The sequence below is a fragment of the Gymnogyps californianus genome, chromosome 3, assembly GCF_018139145.2.
Source record: "Gymnogyps californianus isolate 813 chromosome 3, ASM1813914v2, whole genome shotgun sequence".
Taxonomy (NCBI): Eukaryota; Metazoa; Chordata; class Aves; order Accipitriformes; family Cathartidae; genus Gymnogyps; species Gymnogyps californianus.
Window position 1 is genome coordinate 126336262 of NC_059473.1, and position 14369 is coordinate 126350630.

Genomic DNA, 14369 nt, shown 5'->3' on the forward strand with positions numbered 1-14369 from the left:
CTGTCTCCTCATCGTAAGTCCTTTAGCTCTTAGGAATGTTCAGTTTACGGACAGAAAAGGAAAAAGATGCGGCAGGATTTAACAGGATTGCCATTGCTTATAACGACAGTACCTAAAAACCATGCAAGGTTACTTTCAAACAAAGGAAAATCTGAAGTCCCCTGCATCAGGCACCCAGGAGTCATCACAGGCAATGAACCGCGGAATGATGCACAAAGCAAGCTAGGCTGTACAGCAGCTGCCTCGTGGTGTGTCTAGTTAAATATCACTTCATTTGAAGAGGACCGGTGGGAGAACTGCATTTAATCGACTATGGAGTCAATGCCAAATGCACTAGGAGTGCTTTTGTAAGGGAAGATGAGCATTTGCAAGCCAGGTTAGGAAGGGCATTTTGGATTCTGGCAGCACATGGCGAAATTAGGGTACCGATGGGATGGGAAACGGTATCAGCCAGAGATACTCTGGTTTCATATTGTGTGTGACACTGTAGTTATACCTCTGGTATTGCCACTGTGCGGATGCTCTGCTCTATTTAAAGCTTGGATGCTAGTGATCCTGGATGGTTTGGATCCTGGACACTTAAGATTGCAAGGTACATCCTTCCCCCCAAAGATGCAGTCTCCTATCTGGACGTTTGACTAAACCAACTAGAATTAAATATTCACAATAACGAGGTGGGTTTGTGGCCTGCTTGCAAGGTTTCTGTGCAGAGCCAGAAGTGTGTTGTCTGCTCCTTAGCAATAGGGAGGAGGTGCCCCCCCCACCTAAATCAAAGAGCAAAGTAAAAAAACGAGTGGCTTGTTTATCATGAAGTCGTTGCTCATTTAAGGTAATTTTCTGCATGAGTGGTGCCTTTCTACTCTTCTGATGTGAGTAGTATATTAGTATGCAGGCTTGGGTAGCTGAATGGTAGACCCTGGAGGCATCACTCTATTATTCAGAGCTCTGGGGAGGTCTGATCTGAAATGTCTGTTTTTCCATTTTCCAGCATTTGTAATTGCATGTGATTGCATGTGTGTTTTCTTTGCCTTTTGTTGGTTTTGTGGTGGGTTTTGTTTGGTTTTTTGCTTTTAGTTATACCTGCTTTGAATGTGCATCTTTTTTCCTTTTGAAAAAAGCCCCCCCCAAATCTAATTTACACTAAAACAATTTTAAACATGTTACTCCTCTGATGTCCACAAGTCCTCAGGCACTGAAAATGTAAGAAACCTTGGTGTTTGAGGCTAGTGGATGGGCTCGTAAGCTTGCTGAATTTATAATCGCTTCTTCCTTCTTGGCAGTAGCCGATGCTTGAATTCTGTATTCAGGGTTTTCTCTCCTTTTGGTAGGATGATGCTACTCCAATCCCTAACGAAGCTTTCCCTTCCACTCCTCTTTTACCATTCAATCTACAGACCTGTATCTGTTTCTGTTTGGGATGGGGTTTTTCTTAGCTCTATTTTGAGGCTGTACGTCCCATTTTGCAGTCTGTAGGTGCCGGCACTTGCCAGGGTCCCCTTTGGGAGTCAGTGGCGAGCAGTCGCATGCAGTGACTCAAGCAATACAGGTTTTTTTGTCAGAAACTGCACAGCATCCAGAAGATGATTTAGGACAAACACATGCTCGTTCCCTGAGTTCCTCCCACGGCGTAAGTACGATGCAGCCCTCGTGCCTGTTGTCTCTTAGTCCAACCTCCAGCATATTTGCTTCAGTCTCTGCCTCTGCCCGAAGATTATGAGTAGGCTGCAGCGGGTCAGATCAATATGTCGTTTCTGACGCTGCCGATGCTGGGTGTCTGGGGAAGGGAGTCAATACCGAATAAGCATGTAAACATCTTCTCGGCCTCCAGCCATTTGTTGCCCAAGGACTTCTGGAGTCAGAGAGGGTGCCTTTGTATCTGATAGCTCTCGAGGGATTTTTCTGCCTTGCCAGTCTCTCTGCCTGCTACTACTGAAGCTTCTCTCCCATCCCTTTCCATGAGCTTTTTAGGGTCGATTGCACTGCCTCGCCATTGTACCTTGAGCTTGGGAGGAGTAATCGTTCGGTCTAAGTGAAGGTGGGTGAAGGACAGTCCTCATTTAAAACCTTTCCTGTTGTTTCCTTGAGGGTTGCTGTTGCCAGTGTTTTGTCTTTGCTGCTTGACATCCCATAATTAGCCCCTTCTGATCCTAATCCTGTAGTAAGTACTTCAAACTGTTTCTTTAAAACAGCACCAGTGATGAGTATGTGAAATGTAACATAAAGTCCTAGGTCCTCCCCCTCCTAAATGACAGAAGCATAAAGCTCCTGACTGGATGTGCTTCAACAAATGCATACATTGTGGGTCCTCTGTGTTTCCTCTAAGCAGCAACTTAATTGTTCTGATTTCATCCTCGGATTTTGGTGGTTACCTTTGGCAATGATGATGACCGGAGAGATTCGAGTCGGTGCTTTACACTTACTTGAAGCACCTGAGCAATAAAATTCCAAGACTGATACCTTTCTCTTTTAAAGTACTGTAGTTACATGTGATACTGAAAAACATGTGGCAGAAATGCTTCCCTACCTCCTTTTAAAATAATCTTTGTGAACTTAAATAATGTGTATGCAGGTGCAGTTTTGGGAAAGTTCCCATCCCAAATATTTCTGTTCTTTTAATGCACGCGTCGTCTATTATAGCAATCTAGGAAATCTGGAGAGAGGCTGTAATCAGCACAGGTCTACAGAGACAGAAGGGTGCGAGTGAGTGAACGTAGCAGCACCGAGCGGCAGCAGCGCACACACGTTCAAGGTCACTCACAAGGATTTACTGCCCCTGGAAGTGCCCAGCACCCCAGGCCAAAGCCCGGGGGGTGCTCAGCCAGGGAGGGAGAAAGCGTCACAGCCCAGAGCTGAGCTGGTGAAGGGATCTACTCAACTGCTGCTGTCATTCCTGGCTGGGCTTCGTGGCCTTTGTGCCTTTACCTTGAAGACTTGGAGCGCAACTGGCTGATAACCTGAGCGGCTCTAACCAGCCCGTGCCAACACATGGCTTAGCAATACCCGAGCGCAAGACATCCTTGCGTCAGAGCTTGCCTGTGCCCGCGCAGCCTGGCTTTACGCTGCGCTCCTCCTGGCTCCGAGTGCGCTCTGGGCTGTTATGGTTTGCTAGCTCCTCGCCAAGTCCCTAATCTCCTGCTCCTCTTTGTGAGAAGTGTTGGGGTTGTGCCAAACTGACATCCTGTCCTGGCACCAAAATACCTTGCTTTGACTCCGCATGTAACATTGCTGTTCTTGTTTTGGTTTTGGTTTTTTTTGGTTTTTTTTTAAAAGGATATGTCTCCTCCTGTCTCAGGGATAGCCGCTGGCTTTACACGTGGATTTTCAACATTACCATCTCTAAACCCTAGCTGTACTGTTCACCACTGCCTCTGTGTGCCCTTCACACATCTTCAGGGTGTGAAACCAACTTCACTCTAAACTTTACAGCGCTGGCACGTGCAGAGCACAGGTAGCTGCCTCCAACTTCACTGTCTATGGACACAGCAGAGGTTGGTGGTTTCAGTACCTGTGGCATTTAACAGTGACAGTACATGGCTTGCTTATTTTACCTCCGTGACACGAATTTCTTGTATGAAGTTAAGATGAGGCTACCACTGAGTATTTGCTTTATTCACAGCAGAGGAATTGAAGGTATCCAGCTATTGAGTAGCTGTCTCTATCCCTGTCTACCTAGCCTAAATCAGCTGCCAAAAGGAGAGGGACAGCATCATTATACTGCCATGTTGTCCATAACGGGTTGGTGTCTTACTGATTGTCCTTGACGACTGTGCTGGTTGCAGCAGGTGAGCTGCCTCCTTGGTTTAGTGAATCTGAAAGCTGAGATGCTGTAGGTGAGGCTGCTGGCTACTCCAAGGGCAAGGACCAGGAATGCACAGACCAAATATTTATGCGCTGTAAGACTGCAAATTACTTTTCAAACGCTAAAAGCTAGCTCTATAAATACAGTGCTCTTGCACGGAAGAGCTTTTTCAGCTGCAGTATCTGCTGTGACGTCTGTCAGCGTTATCTGTTTATGCTGGCATCAGAAAAGCAGACTAGCTTGGCTTGTACCAACAGGATTGTCTCCTTATCTCTGTACAGAAGACGCTTGTTCGGGGAGGTAGGGGATGAGATTGAATTCCCCTATCGCAGGTGCTTGCCCTGTTCAAACCGAATGCACCGAGGTCCATTAATAAGCACCCTTTCCTTTTTCCTTTAAAGTGCAGGCATTTTGTCACCTGTGCCTACACCGTCTCGCGTAGCCTTTAAACGAGCCTCGTTGGTAATTTACTCCCGAGACTGGAGAGGTGTCTGGAATGGCAGCCAAATCCGCACCAGCACGCCTCGTCTTCTGAAGCGGTAGTTTAATGTCTCCCTGCAGCAAGATTTCACTGTAGCCTCGCTCCGTCCCGGTGACGTAGCAGCCTTATCACGGCGGTGTGAAGGTCTGGCACCGCTGCCGTTCCCTGCTATAAGCTAATTACTATGCGGCAAGATGATCAGTTTTCCCCCAGACCAGGCTTCTATTTGTGTTCTGTCAAGTAGAAAATTAACATGGACACAGGCCAGGGATGTTTCACGCCTGAGTGCGCTGAGGCTGAAGGTGGCGATGGGAAGGCAGGATGGATTTCTGAATGGTAGGCGTGGAGGATCAGGTGATGTCAAGCGTCGCCGGCCCGTTTCATTAGCCGGATCATCAGAGAAGTCGAGTAGCTGGGGAAGAGCCGGAGAAAAATCACCCGTAGCGTGCGCAGTCCTCATTAACCGCCCATCTCGGTGTGCTTTGTTCAGAACTAAGCTGAACAGTATTTCTGCAGAGCAGGTAAGGGGTGTTGTCCGCAAAATTTGGAAGCGAGAGGCAAGCTAGTATTAGCTTATATTAACTGTATTAATTCATTATTTGCCACACCGGAGCCTTTTCAAGGCCTCCTTGCAGTGCAGAGATGCAAACATAATTGGTGTTCGAGTGACCTTCTCCACTTGCTTTGCTGCTGGGTGCAGACGAACACACGAACTTGTAGGAGCCCTATCAGCAAGTTGCAAGAGGGACAGTAAAGCAAACACATGTAAAAACGAGAAGAGATCATAAAGGATTTTTCCCTGCCTGGTCATTCTCACTTCTTTTTTTATGAGTAGCATTGGTTTTTTGAGTGTTTTGATGCTTTTTATTAAAAGTACGTGCGGTAATAACCTTCAGGTGGAGCCACCTAAACTGCTGAGTGTGCCTGTTGCTTACAGGAACACATCGCAGGGATTCCTGCTAGGCATTTGAGGTCTTTCTGCTCTTTTCTCACACTACATTTACTCACCAGAAGTCATTAACATCTGATGTAGCAATCTGCACTATTGAACTGTAGATCTACAGGAACTTTTAAAGTCATTCTTCAGTAGAGAGATGTCATATTTATAACACTAACAATCTCTTTCTTGTTCTGATGAGTAAGAGGGGAAGTTCAGAAGAAAAGGCTGGTTTCTGACCCCTACCTTCCTGCACTGGACAGGTACTGAAACAAATTCCTGAAGTCGTGTGCTATGTTTTTACGATGAGGGTGGTGAGGCACTGGCACAGGCTGCCCAGAGAGGTGGGAGATGCCCCATCCCTGGAAACATTCCAGGTCAGGTTGGACGGGGCTCTGAGCAACCTGATCGAGTTGAAGATGTCCCTGCTCATGGCAGGGGGGTTGGACTAGATGGCCTTTGGAGGTCCCTTCCAACCCAAACCATTCTGGGATTCAGTCATTCTCTGATGAAGTAAATGCACGGGGACACTGCTGATTTGATGACTGGTAGGCTCACTCTTAAGATTGCTGAGACTGATTGCTCACTCTCAATGTTTCTTCATTGGCGTTTAAAATCTCGTAGCCCATAGGAAGGAAAATTGATCGTGAACGCCTCACATGCTTGGTGAGTCATCCTAAATCCCCAATCTCTCAGTAATACCTTACCAGCTGGGTTGGATAGTTCAGCAACCATCGCTGGAAGAAGCCTCAAGAAATTACGTAGCCTGTAGATCTAAAATCTCACAAACACTTAACTTGACAAATTTGGAGTTGAGTAGCAGACACATTTCACTGCCCCTGTCTCTCTCAATGCCCAGTGGCAGCACTTTATTAAAGTGTAAGAGAAGTTACGGTATTAGCTCTTAAATATTTAATTTTGCTTGGTTTAGAGTCAGAAGATCTGTCAGCTCTGGCTTCATCTGTTGCAGTTAAAGGCGGTGTTGGCATGGTGGCTTTCTCTCTCCTGACAGTGGATGCCTTCAGTGCAGCTGGGTTTGGGCAGGCCTGTGTAGTCATTAATGAAATATTGCTTCTATAATAAAGAGATCAATGAGATGTAATCTCATTGTTAGCTCTGCACCTTCACCAACACACAAATTCTGCAGTGCGACAGGGTAGGAGGAAATGTGGTATGTCTGCTTTGTTTCAATAAAACTTCAGAAGCAGTTCGCTAAATTATTCTATCAAGGCACTATAATCCTTACAACCAAAATATCTTTCCAGAGCGGGGCTGGTGTGTCTGTACCCTGCAAAGCACTCGGGCACGCCAGGCTCCCACCCTGGGCTGTCACTCCAGAAACTTGCCCCGTTAAATTGTATTTGGTGCTTTTGATGTTTGGCAAACCTACACCGGCAAATTAGGAGAACTGGCCTCCGAAGCTGGCGTCCCCAAACATCCCTTGAGATTGCCGGCGAGTCAGGATCGCTGTTCTGTTACAGAAGGATTCGTTGCAGCTCGTGTTAACCTTTAAAGTTGAGGTGGTTCCTCTAAAGGAATTGCCGAGGCTCCCTCTGCAGCCGGGGACGGAGGGAGGGAGGCTGAACCGGGAGTGCGTATGGGGACCTCGTTTGCTAGTTGAGAGATCTCTGTTTGAAAGGACTGCAGGTAAATGAGGGGATGCTGCCTTTCATGTGGGAGATGCAAAAGAGGAAGAAAAAGATTTTTTCATATTGGTCAGGTCCTAGACCATGCCAAGCCATTCTAGATTTAAATTGGGTTAAATTAAATTAAATCTGTGGTGTATAAAGAGGTAGGTTGCAAAGGGGAGAGTAAAGGTCTCCTGTGCTGTTTACGTAGTGTGGTTTCTTCCTTCATTTTTATTTATCAAGCTCAAGAGATGACCACGAGTTGGAGGAAGGATCGGCTCTATCAGAAAGGGACTGCATCTCTTTGCGTTTGCATCCAATCCACAGTGGATTTAAATGGATCAGGGATTGGATTTGCGTGGGAGGCTGGGAGGGGGTGCTAGGGATATTCAGGGCTTTCTGCTTGTGGGTCACAGCTTCAAAAATAATCCAATCTCGAATCTGAAAGGCCATCAGTGTTTTGCAGTAGCGAAGTGAGTTGTTGAGCTGATGAAGGGAGACCCAGGCTTCAAAACTCTTTTTTTTTTTTATCGCAGACTTGCTTTGTGATTTCAGTCAGATTACCCAGCTGCCTGGGATCTTGGCTCTTCTTCTGGGACGTGGCGATGACAGTACCTCCCTGCTAGACAGAGGTGTTGTGAAAATAGTAATTTAAAATCTCTGGGAAGCAGTGCGGGCAGGAAGAAAGCACAACTTGCATTTGACGGAAAAAACCAGAGGATTTCTCTTTCAGGTCCAACAAACAGCAACACACAGACTAAATACAGGCTAGGCACAGTTGCTGTTAGCAGGTTTGATTCTACTAATCATTTAGCCCTTACTAGAGAAAGGATTATGAAATGCTTCACACGCAGTGGTATTAACAATCATGTAAGTACATAAAGATATGGCTAAATCACAACTCTAACTGCAACGCTAATTAGCTCTTTGCGGTTGCTGCAGCAGGAGGAGGTCATGAAGTACTGAACTCTCCCATCCCTGGATTTAGTCCCTCCAGAGACTGTTGAAACACACGGGGAGAGTCGCGCTGCGGGGAGAATGCCTCAGACCCCAGCACTGCGATGTGCTTATCGGTGCAAAAAAAAAAAATCAGAAAGAGTTTCCAGTGCTCTGTTTTTAAAGCAAATTTATTGAAATAAAAATATTTTCAATTATCTTAAAAAAAAAAAAAATCGTATTCCTGTTTTCCGTTCACATTGCCAGGATTATGTTTTCTCATGACTGCCAGAGTTTTAGTAGTTCTCAGTAATTCTCAACAGAATCTGTTGTTTTAAAAGAAGAGTGAACATGTCTGTGTTTTCTCTCTATGCGAATTTGAAAATTGAGAGCATCATATTTGTAAGATACTGGGTAACATTTCCAAAAGCCCCTGCTTCTAATTTTCAGAGGATTTTTATCTCCCAGTATCTTTAGGAACTTTGAGGAAATGAGTTGCCAATATCTAATCTTAAAAAAAAAAAAAAAAAAAATCTTTGCTGCAGGGATAGATTTAGGGATTGTTCCTTGGTTTCTTAAATTAATAACTTTTTTCTGATTGCTCTGACGTGCCCAGGTTTTCTCAGTGGTGTTAAGAGTGTTGGCTTTTTTCTGTTTCCTCGGTGCTGATACGGCGTTCTGGTTATCTCAAATCCTTGCCTTTTCCCCATTGTTACCATTCTCTGCGGTTGGTTGGTAGTGATTCACATGAAACAGCCTCGTGTTTTCCCTGAAGATAAAATCCAGCCTTGTGAAAAGTGTAAATGCCAAAGCAAACTCATCGGAGGTCGTGGATGGATCTGCTGTGCATTCTTAACTCATGCATCAGTTCGGAAATGTGGTGTGTGGTTTTTCGGTCAGCGTCCAGTACACAACAGATGAGAAAACGTTCTCTCATCTTGTTTTCCTACCACTCTTAGGGATTTGAAACCCTAGTTTTGACCCTTCCTCGTATAAATGGGTCCTGCCAACTTGAAGAGCAGGGGCTCGCTCCGAAGCAAGCTCTGGACGCTTGCCCGAGTGGCTGCCAAGTGCCAGTAAGTGTCGGCTTTGCTTTGAAGTCCTGCACGGAGTCTAGGTTTTGGATAGCAGTGGATTTCACAACAAGGCATTTGTCTGACAGCTAGTGAAGTGTCTTCTTGGACTTGGTGGCCGATCAAAGCAAGGAGTATAAAGAAAAACCTAAAACTTCTCTTTTAGTAGCCTGAGTCTCCACCAAGACCCAAGGTCAAAGAGGGTTGTGTTTGGTCGCTCACCACTGATGTCAGGCTCCAAGTCACCCGACCCCAAGTCTTGAGAGACTCTAAAATGTGAGCTTTGTGATCTCTGAATGACGGCCTTTGAATCCTCCTAACGCTTTGGCAGCCTTGGTCTGATCATAGGAGACACGCTTGGAGGCCAAGGAGATTCTCTCAGAGCTCTTGGGTTTTTTTCTTCGCTTTTCTAGCTTTATTGAAAATGTAGATGTTTATGGTATGTCCCGTGGCAGCCGCGGCTTCCAAGGCTCCGGCCCGGCTCCATGCCATTGCTGCGTTTTACCGATGTCCACGGAAGTACTGTAGAACAGTACTGTAGAATAGAAGAATGCAGAAGCATTTGTTGCTTCCTTCTCTGTGCCTTTTCAAAACCACAAAAATTCTATTCGAGCCGTGGCAGAGCGTTCCCCTCGTGCTCATCGCTGTGCCAGCAGCAACACTGGCAGTCACGGGGGGAACGTCCTTCCCGATACCGAGAGAAGCAGCCGCGGCCATCCCAAATCCCCGCAGCTGGCTTGAGACTCACCGCTCATTCTGGGTGAAATCCGTAGCGCTTTGGTGAACGTAGCATCGCCCTTTCGTATCCTGTTGCCTGCACTAACCACGAATCCTTTTCTCAGCACCCTTGAAGGACAATCCTACTTGCCAGACATCCTACAGACGATCCGGGTGTCCGCGCAGTGAGCCCGGGGCTCTCCCTTCCTCAGACAAAGCGCCGAGCCGGGTAGTTGCTCCCAAAAAAACCTGGAAGAGGCTTCGCTATCGCCAGAATTGCAGCTGGCACGTTAATGGATTGAGGCAATTCGGAAAGTTCAGCTGACTCAGGTTCGCTGCCTTGCACACAGGGCCCCGCTAACTGCTTCTGAGAAATATTTTGAGGGGGAAGGAAGCTGCGAGACACGATATGCCTTGACTGTGCATCTTCGGAAAAGATTTCAGTCGTTGCCAAAAGGTGCGGAGGCCTGCGTAGAGATAAGTCTCTCGTGTGCCTCAGTAAGTCTCCGCTATGGAAATTTTATGAACTATTAGTAGCTCTTTAATGATCCTGAAAACAATCTCATTTTCACTTAGTTCTGTGACTAGTGAGCCGTGGTGAAGGAATCTTTGAGGATACTCAGCCTCGGATGCTGCATCGCAGTATTTCTGTGTGGCAGAGCTGAGTCAGAAGGGTGTATTTATGGGCTCCGCACAGAAAAGGTCACGGGCAGGGGTTGCTGCACATAGGCAATGAAGTCTGATTTCTGCCATTCTCTGGGTAGCAGTCCCGTGCCGACTGCTCATCCTTCTGGGCCAGAAGAGTGTTTAACCCTGATGTCGTGGTCACTTTTCTCTGTTCCCTGCTACAGGCAGACTTTTTAAATTTATTTAATTAATTTTGAGGTTTAAATGTTACGGTGAAAAGCCAGGTTTGGGGTTTTATCAGTAGGCTTCACCATTATTCAGATGCTGCCAAAAGAAGAGAACAAAAGGCGATTAAATTAACCAGCAGCTATTGCCAGAGGATGTGTCATTTGAAGATTGCAGTGAGGGATGCTTCCGAAAAGCCTCTGCTGGCCCCTGGCCACGGGTTTCCGTCCAGGCAGGCATGATCGGAGCCCCTGCCCTTCAACCAAATCACTGGCGGTGAATCTGGAAGGGGTTGGTTGAAATCTGCTCTGCTGAGTTCCAACTAAGCTCTCCTGCGCAGTTTGATACAGAATGTTTAAAATTTAAAACCCTGTTTTAAAGACCCAGAATGAGAAACGCAGCCAGTTCTGGCTTGGAAAGTCAAAAAGCTTCTTGCACCAGCTTTTGGCCTCACTCTTCCACTCCTGCGTGATATTTCTTTTGTGATATTTGTTGGATGATGTTTCTTTTGACTGGAAAGCACGGGTGTGACCTGGAGCAGTGGGAAGAGCGCTGCCTGAACAGGTCCCGCCAGCTCTGTGGTATGTTTGCTCTAAATTAGAGTAGCAAAGATTTGGAAAGGTAACTTGTGCCATCGAGACCTTCCTTTCAGGTATGCTTGAGGGACAAGTATTGAGTGCGTGCTGGGCATTACGAGGTGCTTCTCCAGCACTTAGCCCTAGAATGACTTGTGAGCAGATGAAATGGCATGTTGTTCTAATAGCTGTAGCTCTGATTTTCTTAGGACTGCATGTTGATACTGTCCTTATGATCAGAAGCCAGCAGCATAATCCTGTGGCTTTGGTTTTTTGGACTTTGCCTTCGTACAAAGTTGTGATAATTTCACAATGGAGAGGTCTGTGAAGATGGATTCCTTCTGCATGACTTACAGGCAGTTATTAGTGTCCCACAGATCTTTTGTTCCATTTAGCAGTGCCTACAGCGTTGCACTTCTCTCGTGGATGAGGAAGGCTGTGGATGGTTTCTGGCTGTCAGCCTGCTTTTAATTCCATGCTTCAACACCCTGTTTCTCTTCCAGTTGTGCCGTGCTGATCTCAAAACACCCGTCCTCTGTGCTGGTTGTGATTTCCCTGATATACTTTGACTTACAAGGAGATACCTTCACATTAATGGCATCCTAGTGAATATTGTAGGCTGGGTTTGTTAGCCTTTAGGTTCAGCCAGAGCAGCCGAAGTGAATCCCATCCTCATCCTCACTTGTGCCCCAGTTTGGCTCACGGGGAGGTTTTCATGCATTTCAGCACGGTTCGTTTCGGGGGAATCTAAACCGCAAGCTTCGCTCCAGATGCAGGTCAAACACAGTCCACCCTCTGAAGGGGGCAGAGGGGTCTGAATGAACGGCTTTTTGGCCAACTTCAAACCAAGTGTGTGGTGGGGACATGCAGTCCAGGGTACCAACAATCTAGTCTGAAGTCACACCCCCCCCAGTCACATATAGCGTAGAGGTGTGGGCTTGAGCACCAAGTGCTTCCATCTGCTGATCCACTCCTGTTTACGCCAGATGAGACTGCAAGAAGTCCTTGTCCCGTTGGCTTGTACCTCCACACTTTCCCCCGCTCCCAGATGTAGATATTGCCCCTGTGCCTGGGCAGCCTGCCACCGTGCCGCTGCGCTGCAACACGACGTTACGGGCTCGTGGTCCAGGGGCCATAATTCCGGGCACTTGGCCTCCACGCTTCTGGACACAAACCCAAAGGCTGCTTCTTGGGATGCCTTGGTGAGAGATTTTCCCCTCAAAAGCCACTTGCCTTGAAAACATTCCTGCAGTGCTGGAGCTAGCGAGACATCCCGAGTTAGAGCTGGGCGGCAGGGAAACCACACCGTATCTTCATGTGCAGCCCTCAGCTTGAGGCATCTCCTGCCTCCTCTTCACGGAAGACTTGCCTGTTGAAGGACAGTAATTTTGTGCAAGAAGTTACTGCTACGAGCGGGGCCGAGATGACGACTGAGATGCTTCGCGAAGCGGCACAGCGTGAGACCCCTGGGGCACAGGGCCGGCCAACTGCATCATCATTCTTGTTAATGGCTTGAACCCATTGCCCTCAAACGAGGAAGAGTTGGTGCTTAACTAGTGCCACTTAATAGCTCCGAGATTAATGGAGGCAGCACAGGATGCTCTGACGCAACCTAAACTGCCTTCTTTAAAATCCACACGTTTCCCAAGGGCTTTAGGAAAAAAAAAAAGGGGAAGTGTTAAATAACTCTGATCAAGGTGTTTTTAAAACCATCAGCTGAATTACTCAGTTGGCCTTTAGCTTCAAGAGGGTTGTTCTTCAGCTTTAGATTTCGCTAATCCTTTTAACCAAGTTGGTCTGGGCCACGGGTGGGGTGGCTCTGCTGTTTTACTGCCAAAATCTGTACGTCATACCCCGGCATCTCTGCTAATGAACCCAGAGGATGTTTTTTAGGCAAGATACTGATAAAGGTGATAGTTTACTCCAGGTCAGAGATCCTGACCCTCCCGCGCAGAGATCAGGAAGAGGAGAGTGGATGTGTGTGCAGTGGACTTGGGTGCTTCCTTGGCTTCAGGTTCACGCTGAAGCTGAGTGAATTTGGGTCCCTTCCGGATGTTTTTAGTTGAGGACAGTGCTCTGCTGCCATGTCACAGGGGCTTTGCTGCTGCTTAGAAGTAAATTCACTCAGGTGTTCCCCAATTTGGGGTTCTTTGTGGTTTTTGCAGCTCTTCCCAGCTCCAGCTGGAATAGGGGGCACGAGGACATCTCAGGTCTGGGTTTCAGGTGTCTTTTCCATACCTTAAATTAATGTAATGCTTCTCTAGGATGTTGGCTGGGAGTTTGTCTGGAGCTGGGGTGCTTAAGCCGTTTGGTAACTATTGTAAATGTGCATTCAGGAAATACATTACCGCTATTTTAAACAAATCTGTCAAAGCAGCAACGGGTAAAATTACCGCAGCGATGTGTGGGCAGGAAGGGGTTACCAGCTGCACCGGGTCACTCCCTGCATAGGAGATTCCTGGAGAGCCATTTGCAAGCCCCGAGGTTTCCAGGAACTGGCTGGAGGGCTGAGACTAGAGGAAAGGGGCTGCTTTTCTTGATGGAGAGCCGTGTCCTATCTGTCCTTCTGTCCCTACCCACCAGCTGCGCCGACAATGATGATGCTGTGATGCTGAATTCCTCCTCCCTCCCCTGATGACTAATGTCTGCCTCTGTGAGTAATTAGATAAGGTGAGGGGGAAGGCTGCTGTGCTGGACCTGTCCTGCCGCAGGATGCTGCGTGAAAGGCAGCCGCGGTCGGCGGGGCTGGGCTCACCCTGGGCGCAGACGCTGCGGGGTCTCATTAAGAGAGAAAGGAGAGGGAAGAGGCTGTTTGAGAACTGAGGCGTTCGGAGCCATCCTTTTCAACGAGGAAATTGGATTGCGGCTGCAGAGCCCACTTGTCTATCTGAAGAGGAGCTGAGCTCATTTCTAGGAGCGATTGGACAGAGTTTGTTGGGTTTTAGAGCCCTTCAGTTCCTGGTAATGATGCCTGCAGCTGGGCCGCCTCCTCTCAAGAGCCTGTCTTTGGGTTTTGTTATACCTGGGGTACTCTGAACTCTTGACTCACGTTTCACCGTTATTTCCGTGTTGATTCCTCTCTCCCTTGCAGCTCACAGCCTTTCTCAAGACAAAGGATGAGGTCCATGATTCAGGGCAGATAGAACAGCTACGTTCCTGCATTTCCCCCCTTAAAAACACTGTAATCAGTCCAGATGCTAACGAGTAAACACCCCCGCTCCAGCCTGGCAGCCGGGGAGGCCCAGCGCCGACTGTTCGGGGAGGCCGAGCTCCTTTCGGCACCATCCCTCCATGGAAGTGACTTTCCTGCCCGGTCCTGGCTTCTCCAACTCGTTTGTCATCACACTGAATTAAACCTTCTTGTCATTCTT

The 14369-nt window shown here is 47.4% G+C and overlaps 1 protein-coding gene across 1 annotated transcript in view; it reads left to right on the forward strand.

Moving 5' to 3' along the window:
- ELP3 (elongator acetyltransferase complex subunit 3) overlaps window positions 1-14369 on the forward strand; it is a 91442-nt gene that overhangs the window by 76539 nt on the left and 534 nt on the right. The gene's annotated exons all lie outside the window — the stretch shown is intronic.